Source organism: Rhincodon typus, chromosome 15 (assembly GCF_021869965.1).
Source record: "Rhincodon typus isolate 14 chromosome 15, sRhiTyp1.1, whole genome shotgun sequence".
Lineage (NCBI taxonomy): Eukaryota > Metazoa > Chordata > Chondrichthyes > Orectolobiformes > Rhincodontidae > Rhincodon > Rhincodon typus.
In genome coordinates this window covers 49,853,640-49,879,393 of record NC_063346.1, presented here as the reverse complement: position 1 = coordinate 49,879,393, position 25,754 = coordinate 49,853,640, and the positions used below count along the sequence as shown (strand labels likewise).

At 40.1% G+C, this 25,754-nt stretch overlaps 1 protein-coding gene across 1 annotated transcript in view; it reads left to right on the top strand.

Annotated features, from left to right (window-relative positions):
- The window catches only part of znrf1 (zinc and ring finger 1), a 183,506-nt gene extending 179,696 nt beyond the window's left edge, over nucleotides 1-3,810 (top strand). The window contains exon 6 of the mRNA XM_048605990.1: nucleotides 2,846-3,810. The gene's annotated coding sequence lies outside the window, so the exon portion shown is untranslated. The remainder of the gene's footprint in view (nucleotides 1-2,845) is intronic.
- The last annotated feature ends 21,944 nt before the right edge of the window (nucleotides 3,811-25,754 follow it).

Below are 25,754 nucleotides of genomic sequence, written 5' to 3'. Positions count from 1 at the left end.
ATAACTTTGGCAAAGTTGACTAAAGGAAATTACTGATTTTCATTCTGTACTTTGCTATATATAGTAACTTAAATCTTTTAACAGGATACTTTTGTGATTCCTTACAGCTTTGAACTTGTTTTCATTCATAAGCTCCAATTCTCATTTACAAATCCTCTACAAATTGTACTATCTGGCAAACCTAGTGCTAGACCATTCTCTCTGTTTCCCAGGTCTCAATTGTCTTTTGCTTCCCAATTGATCTAAACCTCCATTAGGCCTACCTTTCTGCCACAATGTCCCTGCCCACTGCAATTCTCTTTGAAAATTTTCAACAGCTTTTCTTTTCAGAAACCTTCTTGATATTCCTTTCTCTTGTGTGCCTTCTGTTCACGTTATTCCCTTCGTTTTCTATTCAGTTTCTCTCATGCTGTCTGTAAAGAGATATTATTCTAAGGGGAGTGCTGTACAAATATCAGATGCTGAATATGTTTTCCCTGTGCAGTCGAGATGAAACCATTCAACAATGAGAAATATTGCAGCACTCATTCTGTTTTTTGCTAAATAAATCCTTTCTGTCAAGTGATACGTAAGTAGTTATTAATTACCCATATTTAATTTGTAATCAGTCAAGCATGTTATCAAATTTTATTTCACTTGCATTAAAAAGCAAAGTGCAGAATATTTCTGACAGTACCTGAAGAAGGAAGATAAATTAACATCTCAGGCTGCGCTATTTTAAAGAACCCGCTGTTCAAAAAGCCCAGATGAAAATCTAACCGTGTATGTAATAAAGAACTGATGGCCTTCAAATACACACCACAGGCTCAGTGGCGCCAGTGCCTTGGCTGTGAGCTAATTTATTCCTTCAGTTTTCCTTGTCTCAACGCAGTGGAACTAATAAGTATTTATCTTGATATCCCACGCAGAATCCAAACATGCAAGGATCAGTAAATACTAACTAAGCAAGGTAAGTAACATCTGAAATGCGCTATCAGAGAGTGTGGTGGAGGTAGATGCAATTATGTTTCGAAAGGGAATTGCATAAATATCTGAGGAGAGAAAAGTTGCAGAGCTACAGATAAAGGGCATGAGGAGTGGTACTAACTGATCTGCTCCTCCACAGAGTCAGCTTAACAACATTGGGCCAAACAACTTCAACTTGTACGATCACCATGCTATGATTGAATGTTTGATGAAGATCAAAGGAGAAACTCTAGTCGATTAATAATGCTTATCTCTTTCCATGTTAAAGGAACAGTCAAAAGATTACAATGAAAGATGTAGAGAGCAAACTACTCTCCAACAAAATCATTTCAGAAGAACAGGATGATTAAAATTGCGCACTTAAAATCGTAACTGTGCTTGCACCCACCACTTCCTCTGGAAGTTCATTCCATACACGAACCATTCTATTTAAAAAGTTGCCCCTGTGTCTTTTTTAAATCTCTCTCCTCTCACCTTCAAAATATGCCCCCTAGTCTTGAAACCTCCCACCCTAGGGAAAAGACATCTGCCATTCACCTGATGATTTTATAAATCTCTGTAAGATCACTCCTCAACCACCTATGCTCCAGTGAAAAATGTCCTAGCCTGTCCAACCTCTCCTTATAACATAAACCCTCCATTCCTAGCAAATCTTTTCTGAACCCTCTTCAGCTTAATAATATCCTTCCTATAACAAGGTAACCAGAAGTGGACACAGTATTCCAGAAAAGGACTCACCACTGTTCTGTACAACCTCAACATGATGTCCTAATTCCTTTACTCAAAGGTCTGAGCAATGAAGGCAGGCATGCTAAACACCTTCTTAAATACCCTGTCTACGTATGATGCAAACTTCAAAGAATTATGAACCCGAACATCTAGGTCTCTCTGTTCTGCAACACTACACAGGGCCCTACCTTTAATTGTATAAGTCCTGCCCATGTTTGTTTTTACCAAAATGCAATGCCTCGCACTTATCCAAATTAAACCCCATCTGCCACTCCTCAGCCCATTGACGCAGTTGATTGAGATCTCTTTGTAATCTTAGACAACTTCTTCATTGTCCATTGTACCACCATTTTTGATGTCATCCGCAAACTACTAACTATGCCTTCTGTATTCTCATCTAAATCATTTATGTAAATGACAAACAAAAGTGGACCTAGTATCGATCCCTGTGGAACACCACTGGATCCTCATACGCCTCCAGTCTGAAAAACAACCTTCCACCACCACCATCTGGCTCCTATCAGAAAGCCAATTTTATATCCGATTGGCAAGCTCATCCTGAATCCCATGTGATCTAACTTCACCTGAACGGCACCAACATGATGCTTATTTATTTTACTAATTCTCTTAAGTGTTTGAGACAACAAGATAAATTTTTAATGTATTTAATGAATATCTGGTGACAGTTCAGTAAAAGAAATGGTGACTGAGCAGTCCCATTTCATCACAAAGCTTTTTGCCTTTGACCGTTAAATTCAACCCTTTGATTTACCCAATTCCCACTACTATGTTATCCACCAGGAGCATCAAAATGAAGAGTACACAATCTACATCGGGATTAGGCAATTAAATGGCAACATTTACTATCCATGTCATCATTTTCGAAATTGGAAGAAAATCTGGGCCAATGTATTGGCTAATGGTGCAACAATCTTCTGTGTCATTGTGCCTTTCAGAACCTGTTCTAATATTCTCATTTCTTTTAAATTAAGCAAAGGCAGGTAAATTATAACTTGCTAAAGGAAATTAGCCATTCCAGAGAAAACAAAAAATAAAATGTCTCTGTCGGAGGTATATTAGTTAGACTTGTGTAAATCACAACCTGTGAGTAGTAAGCTACAGACTTTGACTTTCTGCTTCTTTCTTGCAGGGCACTTTGCTCACTTTGGATAAACCCTTACTTGGAGGTTAAGAATTTGATACACTCGAAGTTTACCCTTGAACTGAAATTCCAGCAACCAGTTTTGAACAAGAGAAACAAAAAGCACCAAATGAAATTTGGATAAAGAAGGAAGTATGGGTAGATCGCCAGCTGGTAGATCAATCACATCAGCCCAAGAATAACAGAATGACTAATACTTTTTGAAAAGACTGTACAGAAATAAAGAGGGAGAAAAGGACTGGCCAAACAGCACGATTGCTTTTTGGGTTTAAGAATGCCGTACAAAAGACTTGTCTCTGGGATGTGACTTCAAGGTGGCAACCACTACAGGTTATTAAAGGAAAGGAGAGTGGAATTTCACGTGTGTTGACCAAGTTCTGAAAATGCCAGAATGTAAAGCATTGAGTGTCCGTGGGCTTGTAGTTGTGTCCATGATGTGTTTACACAGTGTCCAGTGTAGCCAGCGTGTTCTTGCTGATGTGTGTACAGACACGAGTACTCTCCTGGCTTTTTCCATCCCACTTGTGACAGACGTTGCCAAAAATTTAAAAAGGAACAGAACCCCCTCCTCTGTTGAAAGGATCTGTTCCTTGTCGACAATGTTCAGCCAGAAGCTCTCTCTGCACTAACGTTTAAACCTGGAATCCTGTCTTCTTGAGCTGTTCAGCTCTGCTACAAAGTGACACAGGCATCCTAAAGAGATGGTTTAAATCTCTTTTTTTTGTCCTCCTCTCAAGGCCCTTGTGGATTTTTTATGGCTGCAATTTCCTCTAGAGACTAGTGAATCTGTCCTGCTGTTAAAGATACCAATTTTACTTCAGCTTGTTGTGGAGCCTGAATATTCAGGCTGGTGTATTTATGACAGCTGGAGAAAGATACTCCCTTTTGTTTGTCAAGGTGTTTTGATATGGTGTACCATCACGATGTTAAATAAACTACTGAATGAGCATTTACATTAATTTGTGCTAGATAAACCGAAATGGAGTTAAGGTTTCCCTTTTCTAATTTTATTTTGACAGAAATCTCTTCACACATGAAAAGTTACAGCATGATGTAAAGATTTTTTTACTATTTGGTGATGTAGGCTTTTAGTAAGTCTCAGGAAATGCAATGACCTGCACGTGACCCAGATGTGGGTAGTTTTCCACTTTCTTTAGGGACTGCATTTACAATGGGAGGCCAGTTTATAGCATAAAGGGCTTTGCAATGTTTGCCCGAGAGCTATGGACTGATGCTACCATTCAATGATGTGTTTACAGTGACTGCAAGTTGATAGAAGTAATATAAGCTAGGATTCATAAGCTCTGCCCTTTCTGGCCATCCAGAACTCACAAGCAGAGCTAGTACACAGATCCCTGCAAACATTGGGAGAAACCCCGAGTTTGCTAGGCACGAGCAGCCTGGATATGAGGAAGTTAATTCCCTGCTGTAGATTTTAGTAGTAAATTAAATGGTAATCTTTTTTCCCCAAAACAAAAACTAGTGTTTTATAGTTGATGAACAGACAGACAAATAAGAAAGAGACTGGAGATGACACTTTATAAGGAATGGAGGATGTGACTGGAAAATGAGGAGCACGCACACCAGCATTTATATTAAAATTGGTGTTTGTGAGAAGATTTCAGAATCAAGACAAATTGCACTAGTGGTCAAAAAAAATATTTGAAACCGTGCTGTTAGCAGTTTTGGGTACTACAAGCTACTGCATGACGGGTATTGGGTTTGAGCGTAAGATATATTACTACAAGATAATTGTGCTTTTCCCAGAAATGTGAGCGTGCCTAGCACTTGGAACTGTGTACAGTCATTGTGAAATTAATGTTTCGATGTGGTGGGTTAGGGGCTTTTCCCATGTATACAGAGATTGAAATACATAGCAGGATTATGTCGCTGCTGTTTTTACTATGTGTTTTATTCTAGCATCAGCTTTACATTTCCCTTCTACTTTTGTAATGGTTTCACTGTGTGCTCTGTTTCTTTAAATGATTTATCAAAAGAAATCACAATGATGAGGTCCTTGTAATCTGTGATGGATTTCAAACTTCAGGTACAGAGTGTCAGTGAAGCAAAAATTTACTTTTTTTAAACAAACTTTGTTTTAAAGATGTAGCACGATACACAGCACATTCATGATGACTTAAAGTAATGCACTTTTTGTTTTCTGTGTACTTTTTTTTTAGTTTCTTGAATGCTCTTGTACTTCTTTATTCTGATACAGATTCTGACCTGGGTGATCTGTCCTAATTTTCAATGTGAACATTGTAAAAGAAAAATCAAAATTTAAGCTTATTTACTTAATTTTGAATGCCTCTGCTGTAATTTATACTTATTCTAATTTACTCTGTCCTAGTGCCTTGAGTTGAAACCATTTTTGGTGCTCTCATTGAGCTGACTAGTTTCCAGCCTGTTTCTTGGTAGCTTTGATGAATGAGGAAATTAACAGTGCTTTTAATGTGGCTTGTCCCCACTATATTTTCACCTCAAATCTTTCATATCAAGTTGGTTATTTAAGAAAAGAATTTCCTTTCAGATGTGTATGAAGATAATATGGAACTAAATATCTAAGTTACAAATAAATAGACTCTCTCGATTTCTGTCTTCATAAAACAATGTCCAGTTTCTGCTCTGTAGCTGAACAGCTGACCTGCGGCAAATATTTGGCTGCTTTCTTTTCTCAACAATTCAACTGTGGTTTGTGGCATGATCTAGTGTGTACCTAGTTGCAGCTGTGTGCAGTATTTGACTGCTTGTGTCAAACACAGATGCCACCTAGTGGCTCAGGAATAAACAGCCCAAATCAATAAAAATCATAATTTATAAAAGCAGATATAGTCATCTACAGTAGCATCAACATCCTCACTTAATGCATTTTTAAAAATGGAAATGGAAAGAAAATGTTGAAAGTACTCAGATGCTTTATCTGCATCTGAAAACCCTTTAACGTTAACATTTCAGTATGGAAAACCAAAACCAACACCCTTACTAAGAATTTGGGGATTTTAGTGTAATAATTAATCCTTTGGGTTAAAAAGGAAATTTACCTAAAATTGCATGATCCCACAGTTTTGCCTGCTCTTTTAAAAGTTTGTTTGACTAAAATTGCTATCTGACAGGGTGGTCACGAAGTACTCTGTGGCAGGATGTTGCTGAGCACCTGTTATTTCTCATGTGACTCACCTCTGTTATTTTCACTGGAACAGGAATTGAGAACAGGAATTGATCATTTCTTCCCCCAGACATGAAGTGAACCTCAGCAGGTGACCACGGCAGGCCACATTGACTCCCTCAGTCAAACAGCTGCTTTAGTCATGAAACCTGGCCTCAGCTGACTTGCTTGTCAGTGCATGGCATGAGGAGAGGAAAGGACAGCTAAATTGGGAAAGGAGAATCTCCACTTGCATAATTAAAATGTATTGTTGCTGAAACGTTTATCCAAAAAAATAACTTACAATGCTGCTTCATTTTCACCATAATGACTTGCTTATCGGGGTTGCAGAAGAGTTCTGTGGTATCGCATCTGCTGCTTTAAAAGTGGTGATGTTCTGATGGTCGATCTGCAGGGCAGTAAGATCTTGATTACAATCCATGTCAGTATCTTAACGTAATGTGTCGGAAGAGTATAAATTCTTAGTCACCTTCAGACGTCATATCCTCTGGTTGATTTTGCCATATGTCTACGTGGAGGCGACTTTTGCATTGAGAGTACAAGCCAGTGATTTCAAGGAGTAGTCTCTGTTTAGTATGGCTCTGTTTTAGCAGCAGAACATCACAACCCAATTACTTATATCGATTGCCCTGAGGAGACCATTGTGCGATTTTTAAAAAGATGTCAATTATTTTAAACTTTCGATTCTCATTCACGTTTTTTTAAATATTTAATCACCTATAATATTGAAAGAGTAGGAGATGATTCAGACCCTTGAAACTTCTCCGTTCAGTTAGATCATGATTGATCTGCATCTCGACTCCACATCCTTCAATTTGTGGTGTGCAAGGATTTCAGTCTCTCTAGATCCTGCCACCTCTGCTGTGGGAAATAGAAGTTGAGTTTACACAATCTTTCTTTGACAGTATAAACCTTTGATATCATTCTGGGGAATGCATATTGCAACCCCTTTAGAGCCGTTCAATTCTTGGATTGAAATGGGATGCCCAAAAAGTGAATGCAGTATTCCAGTTGGGATCTGACCAAGACTGTATACAGCTGAAAAATGTTCCTCTGCTTTATACTTCAACCCCCTTGAGATAAGGGCAAACTTTTCAGACCTTTTGATTACATTTTGAGTACTTGTCAACAACTGAACTTGTAACACTAGAATTTATGTTGCTCAGGCCCAAAATGAATGACTTCAGACTTATCCTTATTGAACTCAATTGGCCAAAGTCTTAACTACGCAATTAATTATATTTCTTCTTAACTTCCTACTCCCATCTGCGTGATTCCATCATCTCTTTTAACTTAACATTTTTATCTACAAACTTGGTACGCCAATCTATTCCTTTATCTAAGTCATTAATAGATATTGAAAGAGTGTGGAGTTCCAGGACAAATCCCAGACCTTAAACCTATTGTTTAGAAGAGATTGACTAGTGTGAAAATCATCACTGTGTAGCATTCCCTTTGTCTTAACTCCTTGTTTTCTATCTCCCAATCAATTTCCAGCACAGGTTAAAAGTCTACTTCCAATTCCGTCCCCTTTCATTTTGCCGTTTTGTTTGTGGAATTGTATCAAAATGACTTCTTGAGATCTATGGATAACATCACTAGGTACCCCTTATTTGTGACATTGTCATCACTGCTACTGAATTAGTCAGATATGACTTGCACTTAATAAAACCATTTTAACTTTCTGATAAGCTCATTTTTGTTTAATTGCTTACTAACTGTTCGTGGTGACAGATCTCAGTAACTTCCCTATAACTAACATTAAACTGACAGGTTAGAATCCCTATAACTAACATTAAACTGACAGGCTAGAATTCACAATATAACTGAATAATCAGTGAAACAATAGATTTGAAAGATTATGACTAATGCTTCTGAATTCTCTCTCCAATTATTTTAACACTCCAGGGTGGAAACTGTCAAATCCTAGAGGTTTTCTTTCCTAATTCCCATTAATTTCTCCATTACCCAATTTTTTAAAAAAAATTAGTTGTATTGAATCCATTAAGATTCTCCCTTTGATTTATTCTTCATCTATGATTAGTATTTTATACCTCTTCCTCTATTTTAAAAATGATTATGAAATACTCATTTAATAAATCTACCATTACCTTGGTGTCTATTGAAGTTACGGATACATCTGTCTTTTTGGGTCCACATTTCTCTTAGATAATCTTGCTCTCATTATTAATAGTAACAGTTTTACTATTAGCTTTTACCTTAATTGCAAGTTTTAGTTTTGTTATGTTTTTGCAGCTTGTAATTTCCTTTTGTCCTGTTGTTTCCATATTTTAATTAATAATTGTCACAATGTAGTAGTGAAAATATGCTGCTGTATACAACCTCTGCCTCTCTTCTTTTGCCCACTCCACCTTCCAAATGAAATGTGCTTCACTTTACACAGTTAATGAAAGCTAAGAAAATGAAAGGATGTTATCCAAACAGTTTTATTTAAATAAGCGTTCAGAAGGCTGATCGGCTTGTTAGATAAAATCCAAATTGTCCATTGTGATAGCACATTTGGGTAACTAATTATTTGGTTAGACTCATGTAAGAGAAGTGGAAGAGGGATAAGAGAAATTGTGTCTGATGACCTTTATCTGGCAGAACTGCGACATGAATACAAATGCTGTGTATTCTACTTCCTCTGTTCAATATTTCAATGTGACTGGGATGTTGCCTTATGTAATGAATTGTCTTTATATTGCCATACAAGAAAAAGGAACTCTTTAGGAGGTTGGAGGAATTTACCCAATGTGATTGTCTGCATCTGATTATATTGTAAATCCTAATGTGTTTCAGTCTAATGCATAATTAAACTATGGCATGGATACTTGGACTAAAGCAGTGTTTGAAAGGAATAACAGCACAGCTAAACAAAATCGGACTTTTTGAAGATGAAATACTGTATCATCAATGTAAGTCATTAATTTACAAGTCAATTTTTTTGTAGACATGAATAAAAGGGGATAATCTTTCAACTGCCCTAGTGTGTTTTACACTATGCACTGTAAGCAGGCTTTCACCAGGTTCCAATGAGAACAGATGGAATTTGTTTGTAATGCAGTTTCTTGAAAAATGTTAAATGTTTACAGGCACATTATGCTTTTTATATTAAATTTACTGAGTAGAAGTTGATCTGAGATTAACACCAAAAAGATACAAAGCTCATTTTAAACAGACTATCCTGTATGTTGATGTATAGTATGTATTTCAAAATTATGAAAAATAAAATCTACACAACATTCCCACAATGCTATGTTCAATTTATTTTTAAGTTTTAGTTTCATCCCTGAGATTGGGGTGATGTGTGTGAGGTTCTATCACATGGAGCAATGTGTCTGCCTGTTACGAAACCCTGCATCGGGGTGATGTGTATCGTTTACACTTTTCATTTTATTGTAATGTTTTCTGGCTTGTTCTGGAATATCTGCAGGCTTGATTACCTGAGTTTGAGATCATAAAGGCCTAAAATGTGGAGGCAGGGAGTTAAACATGGTTATTTCATCTCTAGCCAGAGTTCAGATCAATGGAGATGAAAATTTGATGAATTAATGTTGGTTACAGACTCTTAAAATGAATTTGACTGAAGAATGGCCTAGTCCACGGAAATAATTGGCACAATGCACTCCTAATAATTGGCACCATCCAGTGTCGATGTGAAAGCACTTGATTAAGGTACTTCAGTTGGTTAGACTCAGAATGACATTTGAAGCTCCAATTTCCAGTTAATATGTGCAACAAGTAACATTCAAATTTTGAACGCTAACCTCCATTTGCATGCATAAATTGAGAATACTTGGAATTATTTGTTTTTAAATCTGCCTTTCTTTCTCCCCCCATGCCAAGTCCTGATGTGTATAAATTTTAAATACAAAACCAGGGAATTGAGACGCTGCAGTTTAATGTACAGCGCGTGCCCACTTCAAAACTGGCAATGGAGGCAGCCAGTGTTAACCTTACTGCAGTTGAATGACATATTCCAGAGTTGAGCTCAGGTATAAAAAGGTGTAGCCCAATGGCAGTTGGATGGGCAATAAATATTGGCATTGCTAGGTGGTGCCCAGATCCTGTGAATAGATTATTTGAGGTGAAGAGAAGGAGCAAGTTCCCTTTAGGTAAGGGGGTTACAATTAGCTGGAGCGTTGATTTCTATCTGATGAAACAGCCAGAATTTATTCATTTTAATTATTTCTGGTTTGATTAGCAACTATCCTTGAGGATTATAATAATGTGCAGCTTTGTAATAAGGAACTACATGCAGCTGTTTTACAATGAATGTTAGATCATAAGAGATTATACAGACATGGAAAGAAATCAGACCAACAGAATGTTAACCTGCCTTGGTCTTTTCAAAACTGGTAGAAAACAACTAAGCTCTTAACTAACGTAATTCTATTTGACAAACTGTGCTCAGACATTAAGGGAAGTTTTAAATGCCAAGAATGGAAGGGATGTAATAAAATGAACATTGAATTGAAATCACCTTGAACCCTTCCGTTTCTAGTAGGATAGGTGTTGGTGGACAGGCAAATCTTTCCAAGGGGGTGTTGGTCGTTTAAATATTTTGTGTGGCTGTGTCTTTTGGATCTTATCTCCTGCCACCCGCCACTTGGGTTTACAAGATCTTAGGAAGCTCAGCAACTGGAGAGAATTGTATGGAAGTGATCAATGCTGTCCCAGCACCTCTGACGTGCCAGAGGAACAGAGTGCTTGCTTCCAGCCTCTCCAGCTAACCTTTTTCCCATGGTCGGCTGTGGCTCCCTTTCCACAGTAACCAAGCCACACCCCAAACCCTTGTCACTGACTCTGATCAGTCTACAAACTGGGGTCATAATTTCAAGTCTCTTCAAATAAATGGCTGACCGCTACATAATCCCTAATGAGTACTGCATAAAGTCCGCATGCTATAATACTCAGAAAGTCTTCATGTAGGATCACATTTGCTGTTCAAAGAGGGGATTTTAGATCAGGACAAAAATCTGGCAGATGGTGGATAAAGGTTTTTTTATTGTACAAATCTTATTTTTGTTGTTAGCATTTTGCTGAAAGCTACAATTTAAAATTCTGAAGTTCACAGCTATAAGCAAGGTTTTAACAAGGACTCCATTGGATGAGTGGTTATGCTTGACTGACACCGGTTCCCCCTTGACTAACTGTGACTGTGCCCCATGACTGACAGCTGGTCCCCTTGACTTACTGTAACTGTACACTATGACTACAGTCCCCCTTGACTTACTGTAACTGTACACCATGACTGACTACAGTCCCTCTTGACTTACTGTAACTGTACACCATGACTGACAGCTGGTCCCCCTTGGCTTACTGTAACTGTACACCATGACTGATTATGGTCCCCCTTGACTAACTGTGACTGTAAACCATGACTGACAACGGTCCCCCTTGACTTGACTGAAGGTCACTGCCCTTGGACTTTGAGACATGGCCATTTGCTTGAAGCCCATGCAGTGTGATTACGCCGTTCAGGCATGAGACTGATATAGCAAGATGTCCACCTCTTTCACTAATCACTGTCGGCAAACATGGCAAGCTGCCTGTCTCTCTCAGTGCTAAAAGACAAGTCAGGCCAAAGCTACAATGAGGCTTTTAGATCTGAATGAGGCGGCAAAGCACCAGAAAGGCAAGACAAGTCGGAGATGCTGTGAGCACCCAAGTAGGTGCAGAGTGAGTGAGCACTAAATGAGCAAACTCAAAGTGCTGAGGTGCTCCCTGCTCCAATCCATGGGATGGGAGCCTAACCCTGAACATAAAGTGGCCGGGCAGCAGTGTGACACGGTAAGGGGTGGGGGCAAGGGCACTGACAGGCAGCAGTGACATGGATTCTCACTGAGTCAGGCACATGCCATAAGAATGTGGGGGTGCTGGGGATTCTGTCTGTGTGGATGGGGAGTTGCAGGCAGCAGTCACTATCCATGGAGTGTGCCCAGAGATACTGGGGGCTGCTGGACTACACAGAGCCTTTGGAGGAGCAATTGGTGAGCTGGAACCACTGGGTACTTGGTCTGAGTTTCACATTGGGATTTGTCCATGTGTAGCCATGTGGGAGAACGGGAGTTTCCATATATGTGAAGTGAGATTAGGTACTAATGAGATGCAAGTACATGGAAATAAGTTACTCTCTGGCAGATTCTCCCCTCTCCATTCAAACCTTGGGTGAAAAATCCAAACTAATGTTTCTCGATGAGAATCTCATTTTTCTGTTCTCACCACTGCCCATTTGTGGGACTTTTGTACAGTCCCCTGACAGTAATTGTATGATAGGATGGCGAATAAAGGACAAAGTAAGGGGAGCTTATCAGAAAGGCACAGTGATAATTGTGGGAGATTTGAATCTCCATATTGTGATGAAAGGTGTATAATATATTATGTTTTGGCTTTTAAAGTAGAGGTACAGGGATGTGGATCAGTTCAATGAAGTAACTTATGGTAGATTCCAGAATCTGGAATCTAATGAGCTGAACATTGATGAAGTGGAAGCCTTTTTGTTGACTAACTCTGCAAGTTGGTGATAGGCTGCGTGCAAAGTGACACCTGGAGGAAGCCAATGCTGGTGGAGAACCTTTTGTGATTCTCCCTATCCCAGGGGAAGGATATAAACTGCTGTAAGCTGGTGATCGTGGCATCAGTGACATCCGACAGGCGTTTGCAAGTCAAGGATTGGGAAATGTCACACATGGGGACAGGCTGCTCCTTAAAATGAGCACAAACACTTGGCAGATACAACCTTGATGGGCATCAAGATAGGACGGCTGCACCTTGATTCCAAGTTTAACTCCGGACGATGAACTGGACCATCCTCACCTGGACTGGGGTTTCTGAGAGCACTGGGTACTGGGGGTGGCATGGTGGCTCAGTGGTTAGCACTGCTGCCTCACAGCGCCAGGGACCCAGGTTCGATCCCACCCTCAGGCAGCTGTCTATGTGGAGCTTGCACATTCTCCCCGTGTCTGCGTGGGGTTTCTCCAGGTGCCCCAGTTTCCTCCCACAGTCCGAAGATGTGCAGGCTGGGTGGATTGGACATGCTAAATTGCCCGTAGTGTTCAGGGATGTGTAGCTTAGGTGGGGGTTATACAGGGATGGATCTGGGTGGGATGCTCCAAGTGTTGGTGTGGACTTGTTGGGCCGAAGGGCCTGTTTCTACACTTGTACTGTATTGAAGGTGAGACCTGGAGATGCAGGTGCTCATCTGCCTCCCCGAGGGGACCTTCGTTTGCTACTGTTATGTTAGCTCTTGGAAGATTAATATGGCGAATGGGTCATGTGGTACTGACGGATTCAATGAACTTTGACTGTAGCTCTTGGTATTTGTGTTAACTTGTGCCCCTGAGTGACTGGGCAGGAGTTAATACATTGGGACATACTGCAGTGCATGTCCCCTCAGTATATCATGCTGCAAGAGAACAGAGCTCAGTAAGCTGGAGACTGAGAGCTTTATACAATTAGGTCACATACTACAATATGGTGATGATATCATCGTGTCCTTTAAAGGTATATTTCATATCTGCTGTGAGCCACTACATGCCACGTTGAGGGAGTACAATTCTGCCATTAAGCCCTCCCATAGCCAAACCTCACCAAAAATGCCATCTATGAACAGCATAGACCATGTCTTTGCTTACGTACAGTTCATAAAAACATATAAAATAGGGGCTGGAGTAGGCTATTCAATGCTTTGAGCCTGTTCTTTCATTCAACGTGATCAGAGCTGACTCTATATCTCAAAGCCAAATTCCCACTTTCTGCTTGTAACTCTTGACATACCTAGATTCGAGAAATCTATCTATTTCTTTTTAAAACCTATTCAGTGACTTGGCCTCCATAGTCTTCTGTGCTGGAGAATTCCACAGGGTTGCCACCCTCTGAGTGAAGACATTTCTCCTTATCACAATCTGAAACGGCCTACCGTGTCCAGAGACTGTGACCCATTGTGCTGGCCACAGAGGCCAGAGACAACTTCTCTGTATCCAGTCCCTCCAACTCTGTTGGGATTTGACACATTTCTAGAATATCCCTTTCACTCTTCTAAACTCCAATGAATATAGGCCCAGTCAACCCAATCTCTCTCCATACAACAACCTGCCATTCCAGGAATCTATCTGATGAACCCTTGCTTTACTCCCTCTATGGCAAGTATATCCTTATAAGGAGACTAAAACAGTACACAATACTCCAGCTGTGGTCTCATTAAGACCCTGTACAGTTGCAGTAAAACTTCCTTGCTCCTATTCTTAAACTTTCATGCAGTGAAGACCAATATATCGTTTAGCTTCCTAACTGCTTGTTGCACTTGCTTTCTTTCAGTGACTAGTGTACAATGACACGTCGGTGCCTTTGTACATCAACGTTTCCAAATCAATCACCATTTAAGTAATGCCCTGCCATTCTGTTTTTTTTTATTGAAGTGGACAACTCCACATATATCCACATCGTGCTGAATTTACCGTACATTTGCCTAATATCTCACCTTCTCTAAATTGACCTTAAGCCTCGTTGTGTCTGCTTCACTTCTCATGCTCCCACCTAGTTTTGTGTCATCAGAAAACTTGAAAACATTACACGCGATTCCCTGATCCCAATTGTTGATATATATTATGAATGACTAGGGCCGAAGCACTGATTCCTGCAGGGACATCTTGTCACCACCTTCCATTCTGTTGCCTTTGTGCAATCCATTGATTTTTTTTTTAAAAAGTGCACTGTAATCAGATCATTTAGAATCAGATCTAGCATTTTCTGTTCTACTGACCGGTCTGTTTCCTCACTCCATCCTTTGTTAAACAGTAGAGTTAAATTTTACGCCCTCCAATCTCCTGGGATTATTCTAAAATCTACAGAATGGTGAAGATGACAACCAACATAACCACTATGTCCATGGTCACCTCCTTGAATACCCTGGGATAGAGATTGTCTGGCCTTGTGGAATTATCAGCTTTCAGTCCCATTAATTTCTCTAACTTTTTTTTTAAACTAATGCTAACTTCCTTCATTTCTGGTCTCCCAAAAAACCCTTGTTCCTCTAGGATTCCTGGGAAGATTCCGTGTCTTCTTCTGTGAAGATAGAGCAAAAGCAGTTGTTTAATAGCTCTGCCATTTTCTTGCTCTCCATCATCAATTATCCCATTTCAGACTGTGAGGGACCTATATGTGACTTCAGTAATTTTCTTTTCTTTTCTTTTGACATATTTATAGAAGCCCTTACAGCTTCCTCGTATGATCCTTGCAAGTTAATTCTCATCATCTCTTTTTCCCTTCTTACTCAACCTTTTGGTCCACCTTTGCTGAACTCTAAACTACGCCCAACCTTCAGGTTTATTACCTTTTCTAGCTATTTTACATTATTCTTCTTTAGATCAAAAACTATCTTTAATTTCTTTTATTAGCCGTGGTTGGGCCTGAAACAAATATATAACTTGTGGAAAGCATGCATTCATTCCTTAAATGTTAACCATCACATGTCCACTATCAGGCCTTTTAATGAACTTTCCCAGTCCATCGTAGTCAACTCATCCTCATACTTTCGTCATTTCCTTTGTTTAGATTTAGGACAGATTGGTCTACTTTCTATCCCAGTGAAGACTTCTGTTATGGTCACCTTTTCCTAAAGAATCTCACAATAAGATTATTAATTAACCCCTTCTCATTTCATAAAAGGATAGCCTGCCCCCAAGTTCGTTCCTCAGCATACTGGTCTAAAAATCCAGAAAATCATCTCACCTAGTTTTATTGTTGTTGGGGAGAGATGTCATAGACAACACTGCATCAAGGAGCAGAAAACTGCCCTGTCATAGTTCCCAGGCAGGAAATATTAAACCATTTGACGTACAACACATTACTTTGAAATTTGGTCATTTTTATATAGGTGAACAGATTAGCCATTTTGGGTGTTGCAAGACCCTAGAAATAACTCTCCTGGCAATTTTAGAATCTCATACTTCTAAGCATCTTGAGACATACAATTACATTGAAGGTTCTTTATAAAGATGAATTGTTGTTGAAAAATGCTAATATTTCTTTTTACAATATAGAATCCTGCAATAAGTGTGACAACACTTGATTTTGCTTGAGATTTTATCAGCACTAAGAATTGCAGTGCCACTGATTTATTTGTAAAGCAATGCTCTTTAACTGTTGAATGTAATAGGTTGGGGAAGTTGACTTAAATTTTTGACAGCTAAAGTTGTTTCATATGTTGATAATCGCCTGTCGTGGGATTGAGGTTAAAAATCCTGTGGCATTCTTAGAGAAGAACAGAGAGCCTTTTACCAATGTGCATCTGAAAATCAAAAGCAGTTACAAATAAATTGATGCAGAGATAGTAGGAACTGCAGATGCTGGAGAATCCGAGACAACAAGGTGCAGGGCTGGATGAACACAGTCTATTCTGGCAGCATAGTGATTCAGTGGTCAGTACTGTTGCCTCACAGCGCCAGGGACCCAGGTTTGATTCCAGCCGCAGGCAACTTTGTGTGTGGAGTTTGCACATTCTCCCCGTGTCTGCATGAGCTTCCTCTGGGTGCTTCAGTTTCCTCTCTCAGTTCAAAGATGTGCAGGCTAGGTGGATTGGCCATGCTACATTGCCCATAGTGTCCAGGGATGTGCGGGCTAGGTGGGTTAGCCAATGGGAAATGCAGGGTTACAGAGATAGAGTGGGTTGACTGGGATGCTCTTCAGAGGGCCAGTGTGGATTTGTTGGGCCGAGTGGCCTGTTTCCACACTGTAGGGATTCTATTCTATTCTATCCCGATAGTGGCATGTCATTCCAGGCATAGAAAGTGGTAGAATGGAGCTAGAATTGAAAGAGAAGGGTACCATGGAGTGGGGTTGGTAGTTAATGTGGTAAGTTTGGTAAGATGCAGTGGGGAAACTCCCTGCACATCGTGGAGAGAAACCCTGCATGAAACTGCCAAAAACAACATACGATTCTGCCCATTAACTCCACAGACACTGCCAGGCCTGCTCAGTTTCTCGAGCACACCCTGTCTTTTTATTTCCGATTCCCAGTATCCGTGGTATTTTGCTTTGATTCCAGTGTAAGCAGGATTATCTGTACAACATATCTTCATCGCTTCTTCATGCTGAACCATACAGAAGAGATGAGGGATTGGCATTGCTGAAAGACCCATGAAATAAGCACACAGAAGGCAAGGCAACATTGCACAAGAGAGAAACATTTGTTGATCCATCAATTTTGATTGTTGAAAAGTTGTAAGACCCTGGAGGATTGTATCAGAAGCTGTTGATAGGCAGGACTTGTGTGAGAATTTTACATCAGTTAGGAAAAGGAATGAGTTCAAAAAAAAAGCTGCACAGCAAAATATTCTCATTGAATTCAAGAGGCTGCTGAAGGAGTTGGCACCGAGCTGCCACACATAAACATGCCACATCCTGCCAGGAACGGGTCAAAGATAAATGAGCTGGCATGCTGGAGGCATTGCTAAGATTGTTTCTCAGGCAATGTTGTATTTTTATTTTTGCATCATCTCCAACACATTCCTGTGAATGTGTGTCCAGGATGCTGGTTAAGAATGCCAGTCTGACTACTGTTGTGCAATTGGATTGGGAGGAAGGAAGTTAGAATTTGATATTTGTAAAATGCTTGGGGAGGGGTGGGGAAGCATTGCATGATCCCTTTAAAAGTTGATGTGCTTTTTCTATGCTGAGAGATCTAAAATGGACGCCCGTGAGCAGCAGCTTGAAAGGTTGCAAGTATGCAGAGGGCACCTGAATTGAAATATTTGTATCAAAAGGCCATACAGTTAGCAAGCCAAGCAGCAGTTTTTACCATGACAACAAGTTTTGAATTTAGGCAATTAATTTGAACCAGGCACTTTGATATCAAAAAACAAGTAAATTTAAATCTGATGGTTTTGACAACATGGGAGCAATCCTATTGTTAGAAATATTGATATGCCATCAAGTGTGTAAAAAGGAGGCAGTTAGACAAAGCAGCAGTTAACTGCCATCTGCCAGAGCTAACAGCTCTCAGCTCTTGAGAGAATTTTGGGCTCTCACAGTCTCCTCTATGTATTAGAAAAAGCACCATCTAAATAACAAAGGTACCAAGTCACAACTCGTGAACATTCCTGACAGAAGAATTGATGGAGATGGCACAGAACATTCCAGAACACACGTAACCTTGCTGTAATTTCGTGGGACTAAATTATATTTTTCTTTTATTTATGTGGGACTTGTATTTATTGGAACAGCATACCATTAGAATCTTGCTTTATTTGGAAATAGTTAGTAGTTAGAAGGGGTTTATTTGGTTTGTTAATAGTTTAGTTAGTTTGTTCACTGTTAGATAAATAAATGGTTACTTTTTGATTGTAAAGTGAGTGTCAGGGATTTATTTTATTTAACCACTAGAAGTTGCTGAAAAGCAGGTCACACCACTTTTCACACTGCTTTTACAGATTGTAGTATGAGGTGCTCCTCTTTGGGTTTTTCAGTGTTAGTTCTCAGAGTAGGTGCACTACCTAGAGCAGACTCATCAACTGTCTGAGATTCACCAGTGGTGTAGTGTAGATCAGAGCATGGAGAATTGACTTGTTTGTCAGAGGAGATTTTTAGAAAAAGGCTGAATGTCAATAAACTTGAGCTGAGCAAATGTTGGTTTTATTCAATTATTAGATATGTAAATTTCTTACTATCCTCACAATAGAGATGTATACACAGAGAAAATAGGAGCTGGAGCAGGCTATTCGGCCCTTCGAGCCTAGTCTGCCATTAACTATGATCACTGTTGATCATCCACAATGTGATTATCACATTACTATTTGTAGGAGCTTGTCAAATTGGTCATTCAGGGCTCTTTCAGTGCAGTGGTAGTGTCCTTACCTCTGAGCCTGGCAGTCCAAGTTCAAGTCTTACCCACTCCTGAGGTATGTCATAACATTGTTGAACAGGTTGACTAATTTTTTTCTGTAAAATTCGTCAATATAAACCCAGATACTGCCAAATTCAGAGGCTGCCTGAACAACTGAGCATTTCCAGAATGTTCTGTTGCAATTTTATTGTCAGATTGGCTATTGGCTGTCCTACACCGCGTGTGAGAGTCTTAATCTCTCAGAGCAAGGGTGCAGAGTCTTTTACCAGAATGTGGAGAGACTGAGGGACTGCAGCTATCAGCCCAGGTGTGACTGACCAGGATACTCTTCCATTGTTACCACTGGCTATGGGGCTATCTTCCTACTTTACAACAATGGGTACACTGCTGAAGCTATTCATTGGCCAGAACATGCATTTGGGAGCTCCAGAGGTGGTGAAAGGTATTATGTAAAGCCAAGTCTATTTTCCTTTCCCTTAGCCTTGTCATTGAGTTGAACAACACCAGACCATATCCTCTCAGGCAGTAGGGCCTGGTGCTGAACCCTGGCTGCATTGGAGCCTATGGCAGTGGAGATCCTGTACCAGGCCAATGGACTGGTCAGCTCTCTGAAGATCTGCCTGCTTTACCTGTACCACATTCCTGTACCCTATTTGTTTTGCCTTTTCTCTGCCTCCCTTCTCCTCTCCTGTTTTGCTGTCAACATTCACATCTCCTTCATTGTACAATGCCCCCCACAATCCCACCCTCCAGCCTCACAGATATTTCCCTCTCCTATTCACACCTCTTCTAGGATTCACTAACTGAGTAAAAACCAAAAGAACTGTGGATGCTGTAAATCAGGAACAAAAACAAAGTTGCTGGAAAAGCTCAACAAGGCCGGCAGCACCTGTGGAGGAGAAAAAAGAGTTAACGTTTCGGGTCTGGTTACCCCGGGTTCTGAGGAAGGGGCACGGGTCCTCCGGGTTCTACTCTATTTTCTCCTCCACAGGTGCTGCCAGACCTGCTGAGCTTTTCCAGCAACTTTGTTTTTGTTCACTAACTGTTACTCAAACAAACTGTTCTCTAACTCCTTCCAGTTCTCATGAGAGGCCAGTGAGCTGAAAAAGTTCATTCTGGTTTTTTTTTTCCATCTCCAAAGGTGCTATCTGATCTGCTGAGCTTTTCCAGTACTTCTTTTTTTCTTTTGCTTTTCAGCTCATCTGTGGAAACTGAGAGAATGTCAGAACAACTTGAGACCGTACCTGTTGCCATATTCATGCTGTGAGCTATGAAACTTGCTAAGAGTCCAAGTGAAACTTTGCACAAATCTCATGCTGTGAATTCTTGTGCAGGGGATCCATTCGAAGCTAAAACAGCTAAGCTGGGTGAAAGAGGGAGCCAAAGCGAGGAAACTCAACACAGACATTGTTGGATCAAATACCAAATAGTTCTGCATAATTCCACTTTAACTGTGCTCTAGGCTATACTCACATTGAATCTTGTAGCTGTGAGCACACTTATCTCTCATTTGCAGCTGTTGAGACTTCAGATAAATTCTACAAAAGCATTAATGCTGGTGGATGAGTCATATCAACCTGTGTGGAAATAGCTGATATACAGAAATACCATTTCTCAACCTGATCAGACTATCTGGACCAGAGGATAAAAGTCTTCACCAAACATGACCCTAGGACATTTTCCAAGCCAAATCTTTATGACATGATCAGACTGGATGGAGTTTAATGCCATTTTCAACCGTTAACCCTCTAAGAACCATTACCTCATACAATAGGACCGAAATGCAAAAGCATGTAAAACAAAATCTGACTACATATCCCACCTCCAGCTTAAATAAAATTTCTACGTGGCTTGTAAGAGAGTTTCTTATTGCACTGAAGTCAACTAAATCATTCTAATTGCAAATAATGGCTCTTATGCCTTCATCAATGTGATGTAATATTCTCCAGCAAGGCTACTCCTGCTGTAGTCATCACTCTTATTTTTCTCATCGTTGTGTAAGGATCAGTGACTGAGATGTCTATACTCTGTGGATTTATCTTTCAGCAAGCACTAAATAGGCCCAGGTCATCTCTTCAACCACGGCTCTCATCTGCATGAGAAACTTGTAGGTTCAGGTCTCTCTCCAAAAACTGGAGTACATAACCTGGGCTGACTTCAGTGTGTGGTACTGAAAGTGTTGCACTGTTGGAACTGCTGTTATGTAATTATCTGAGATGTTAACTGAGGCTCCGTGTTCAAGTGTATCTATAATGTAATGGGACCTTCGCCAGCAGCAGGCAATCGTGATTGAAGATACTGAGTAAGGGAGCAGAGACCTCCACCACAAGGTGGGAATAGTGAGCAGATCAGTCGTGGGTTGGGGGAAGTTTGCAGATGGAGCAGTCACTTGGACTGTCAGTGGAAATAAGGGTCTTTGGTGGAAGGAGGCGTGATAGACAAAGGATTCCTCAGCTCAGTGGTTCATTCCATGTGTGTATGGTAAATATCCTTAATTTCTCTTCTTGTTTGTAATGACTTGATGCCTGTGGAATAAAGAATCACTGCTTCGTGCTCTTTGGGCTACCATTGTGTTCAAATTTCATGTTATAAAAAGATTCCCGGCATGTGTTTTAGGATAGCATAGAATAGAATAGAATATCCTTTACTGTCACGTGTGCTCCAGCACAGAAGTGTGGGAGTTTTTCAATGTCACCTCTTATGGCGCCATCTTAGGTACAAGTGCCTAGGTACAAATCTTAGATACAAAATGGGAATAAAAAGAAATGCAGTTGCATTAATTACAGTGTTTAAAGAATAAGTTAGATACAAGACATAGTGAAAGGGTTGAAATTACAGACAGATAAAACAAATAAACATTACATTGCAGCAGCTCAGCACAGGGGCTTCGCCACATGGTCCAACCACCTGCGCTAGACCCCAGTCCAACACCCTTCCCTGCTGTGCTCCAAGCCTCCAGTCCGCTCCGTATAGGCTCTCAGCTGCTCCAAAGTAAATTCCAGGACTGCTTGCCCTGCACTGGCCACTGCTCTGGATCACTGTCCTCTATTGTATGTGAGTTTGCAGCTGAACCAGATTCCTTTTTCTCTATAAGTTACCAGGAAAGAGGCTGCAGTGAGGTTTTCTTTAAACCAAGACCATACGGTGAGCAAAATATCCACTCCATTCTCCCTCTACCCAGAGCCCCCATGATCATATTATCATTTACTCACAGTCTAATGAGCATAAACATGTCTTTCTCCATCGCCCCCAAGTGTGGTCTCAAAATACTAGTATTAAACGATTTGCATTCCCCTTAAATCCTGATGTCACATGTTGAGCATATCTAGTGTCTGTCCAGCTCTTTCTTATTGATCTAGTTTTCAGTATTTTCATTGAGTCAATGGTTGGGGCTCAGACCCGAGTGACACACCTTGGGGCGATGAAGTCAATCTCATCATCCCACGCTCTATGTCGCTGGACTGAATCTTTCCTCACAGTTTCTGATAGGATCGGAGCTTTTCAGTTTCTCCTGATGGTTCCACACAGTATCTGGATAAGATACAAATGTGGCTGACTCCCAGATACGCTCCTCAGAAGTATGGTTCCTGATTTCACTTTCATAGCTCTGCTTATTTCACATGGTGAATGACCTCCTGTTCAGTCGTCAAGAATTCCACAGATTCCTTTGAGTGAAGAATTTTTTTCCTTATCTCAGTCCAAAAAGGTCTACCCTGTATCATCAGACTGTGTCCCCTGGTTCTAGACTCCCAAACAAGGGAAACTATCCTCCTACATCTAGTCTGTCCAATCCTGTTACAATCAAATCCCCTCTAAATTCTGGTGAGTATAGAATCAGTCAACCTAATGTCTCCTCATAGGACAGTCCTATGATCCCCATTATCAGCTTAGTGAACCTCTATTGCACTCCCTCTATGGCACGTATATCTTTTCTTAGGCTGGAGAGCAACACTACATGCAATGCTCCAGCTATAGTCTCACCAATTTTAAATCTTTACAGAGTCATAGCCATTGAGGCATAGAGCTGCACAGCACAGAAACAGACCCTTTGATCCAACTCATCCAGATATCCTAAATTAATCTCGTCCCATTTGCAAGTAATCTGATAGCACCTCATTGTACACACAACAACTATATGATCATGAATTGAGTCACCTTTCAATCTCCATAGCCTAACTATTTGTTGACCAGCACAAATCATTTATAAATGAATTGGTGAATTCCCCAGGCCTCTGCCTCTATGGTTGAACTTCACTCCTTTAATTGTCCTTGGGACTGAAACAGGAATTAAATGTCACCCTGAATTTCAGCATAAGATGCCAAAAGCAATTTGGCTGGAATGTGTCTTAGATTACAACAGTGACTACACTTCAAACATACACATTTCCTCTTCTCGGTTGGTAACATCTGGAGTTAATGTGGTTGCTATAAAAATGGAATTCTTTCTTTAGTGTTTTTATTCTGCTGATTGTTGTGTTTGTTAACTTTGTTACTGTATTTAGTAATTCCCATGTTTCATTGCAGTGCTGTGTAATCATGATACCATTAATGCTTCATACACCTTGGGCAAAATTTACTGTGAATGTTTACTAATGGCTAATATTATTATTCAGTATCTTTAACATAGTCCATAACTGATACTTATAGAAAGCATTGTAGTTTTGTCTCTGTTAAACTGTTTAACATATACCACAGACAGTTGGGTTCTTGTTGAGACAGATATCTTGAAGTTTATTAAAAACACTAATGATTTCTATAGCTACAATATAACAGACTTGCATGCCATCGGGGTTCTTTGCTTGCTAATGTTACTGTTATGTTACATGTACATATTGAACACACTGCACTTCACAGACAGAGTGGCTGCAGGTGAGGCAGGTACCTTTATATCAGAATGTTGCACGTCACAATGGCATTTAATTGTCTTAAAAGTTATCGGGCTGTCTGCTGGATTTTATGCTACAATAAATACATCCCTGTTCCTTTCAAAGCATGGTAACCCTTGTTCAAATAAACATGTACGAGGATGCTTATAGATCTGTTGTCTCTATAGATTCAAATGATACCTGATAAATGTATGGCACAACCAGATCTGATCCTTAGACAGTTATTGTGGTGTAGCTTCACTCTGCGATATGCTATCTTTTGTTGCAATGGATGTGGATTATTTCTCGTGGATATGTTGTCTTACATGGTTTGTTCAGAATCTGAGTTGTCGCCCTGCATGATGGGTTGTTATTGATATGAATAAAGAACAGTACAGCACAAAAACAGGCCCTTCGACCCACCAAGACTGCACTGACACATGATGCCTTTTGAAACTAAAAGCCTTATGCCTCTACACAGTCTATAGCCCTTTATTCCCTGCTTATTCATTTATCTGCCAACATGTCTCTTAAATATTGCTATTGTGTCTGCCTCCACCACCTCCTCTGGCAGTGCATTCCAGGCACTTAATACCCTCTGTGTAAAAACACTTGTCTCTGACATCTCCTTTAATCTTTTTTCCCCTTTTACCTTAAACCTATGCCCCCTAGTAATTAACATTTCAATCCTGGGAAGAGGACTCCAACCATCCATCCTATCTACACCTCTCATAATTTTGTAACTTCTATCAGGTCACCCCTGATTCTTCGACGTTCAAGTGAAAACAAACCAAGTTTGTCCAAACCCTCCTCGTAGCTAATACCCTCTAAACCAGGCAATGTCCTGGCAAACCGTTTCTGTAACCTCTCTAAATCCACATCCTTCTGGTAGTGTGGTGAGCAATGTGTGTGCAATATTCCAAATGTGGCCTAACCAAAGTTCCATAGAGCTGCAACATAACTTGCCAATTTTTATGTTCTATGCCCTGAGGACGAAGGCAAGCATGCCATATGCCTTTTTGACCACTTTATCCACTTGTGTTGTCACTTTCAGGGAACTATGGACCTGTATGACTAGATCACTCTGTCAGCAAGGGAGGTAGGAGTGAGATGAGGAGAAACTTCTTTACTCAGAGAGTTGTTAGGATTTGGAATGTGCTGTCTGGGAGTGTGGTAGAGGTGGATTCCATAGGAGGTTTCAAAAGAGAGAGGGATATATATTTGTAAGAGGTGAAGTTAGAGAACTATGGAGAAAGGCAGGAGAGTGGCTGAAATGCTGGACTTTGATGGGTGACTGAGATCAGTCAGACTTCATGCATTCTTTAGATGTTTCACTGATCCAGTTGACTGATGCAATAGTTGTTCATTAGTTAAACAATTCAGAAGCTACTGGGTTGCTACAATTGTTTTGAACTTGCATTCTTGTTCGAACATAATGTCAATAGTTTATTTTATGGGTTTGACCAAAAGTGCTGTTGATGGGTCTGGAGGCGATGTTTAATTCCTTAAGCCATTGCAGCTAAGTTAGCTTTGGTGAAATCACATTCTGTACCTCATTATTGATACCAGTTACAAATTGACCGAATCTTTCATCTGGCTGTTGTAGATATGGCAATGAGCTCAAGCCTTTGGTTCTTGAAACTGACACTGACCCAAAGTTGACCTTCTAAAATTGAAGTATTTCATCATTATCTTTGTAGTCATCGTCAGAAATTCCATAGAATTTTATTTTTCTTAACCTTTTAGTAGCCAAAGTGAGAAGAGGTTTGACAGCCTGTAAAGATTGATTCTTACTCCAAATAACTGAAATCCTGAGAGAATGTCAATGGATTGCAAGCCTATGGTGAAATATTTGCCTGAATATACATTTTAAAAACACTGCATTGCTGTGAAATAATTTTGTTGTTGGCTTCTCTACTTTTTTATTGTACCTTCAAAAGTTGCTGCACCTTTAAAAGTGGCAGACATGGGCCTGTAGGTGGTATATAAAAGTAACAGGTATGTCCCTGTAGGTGGTAT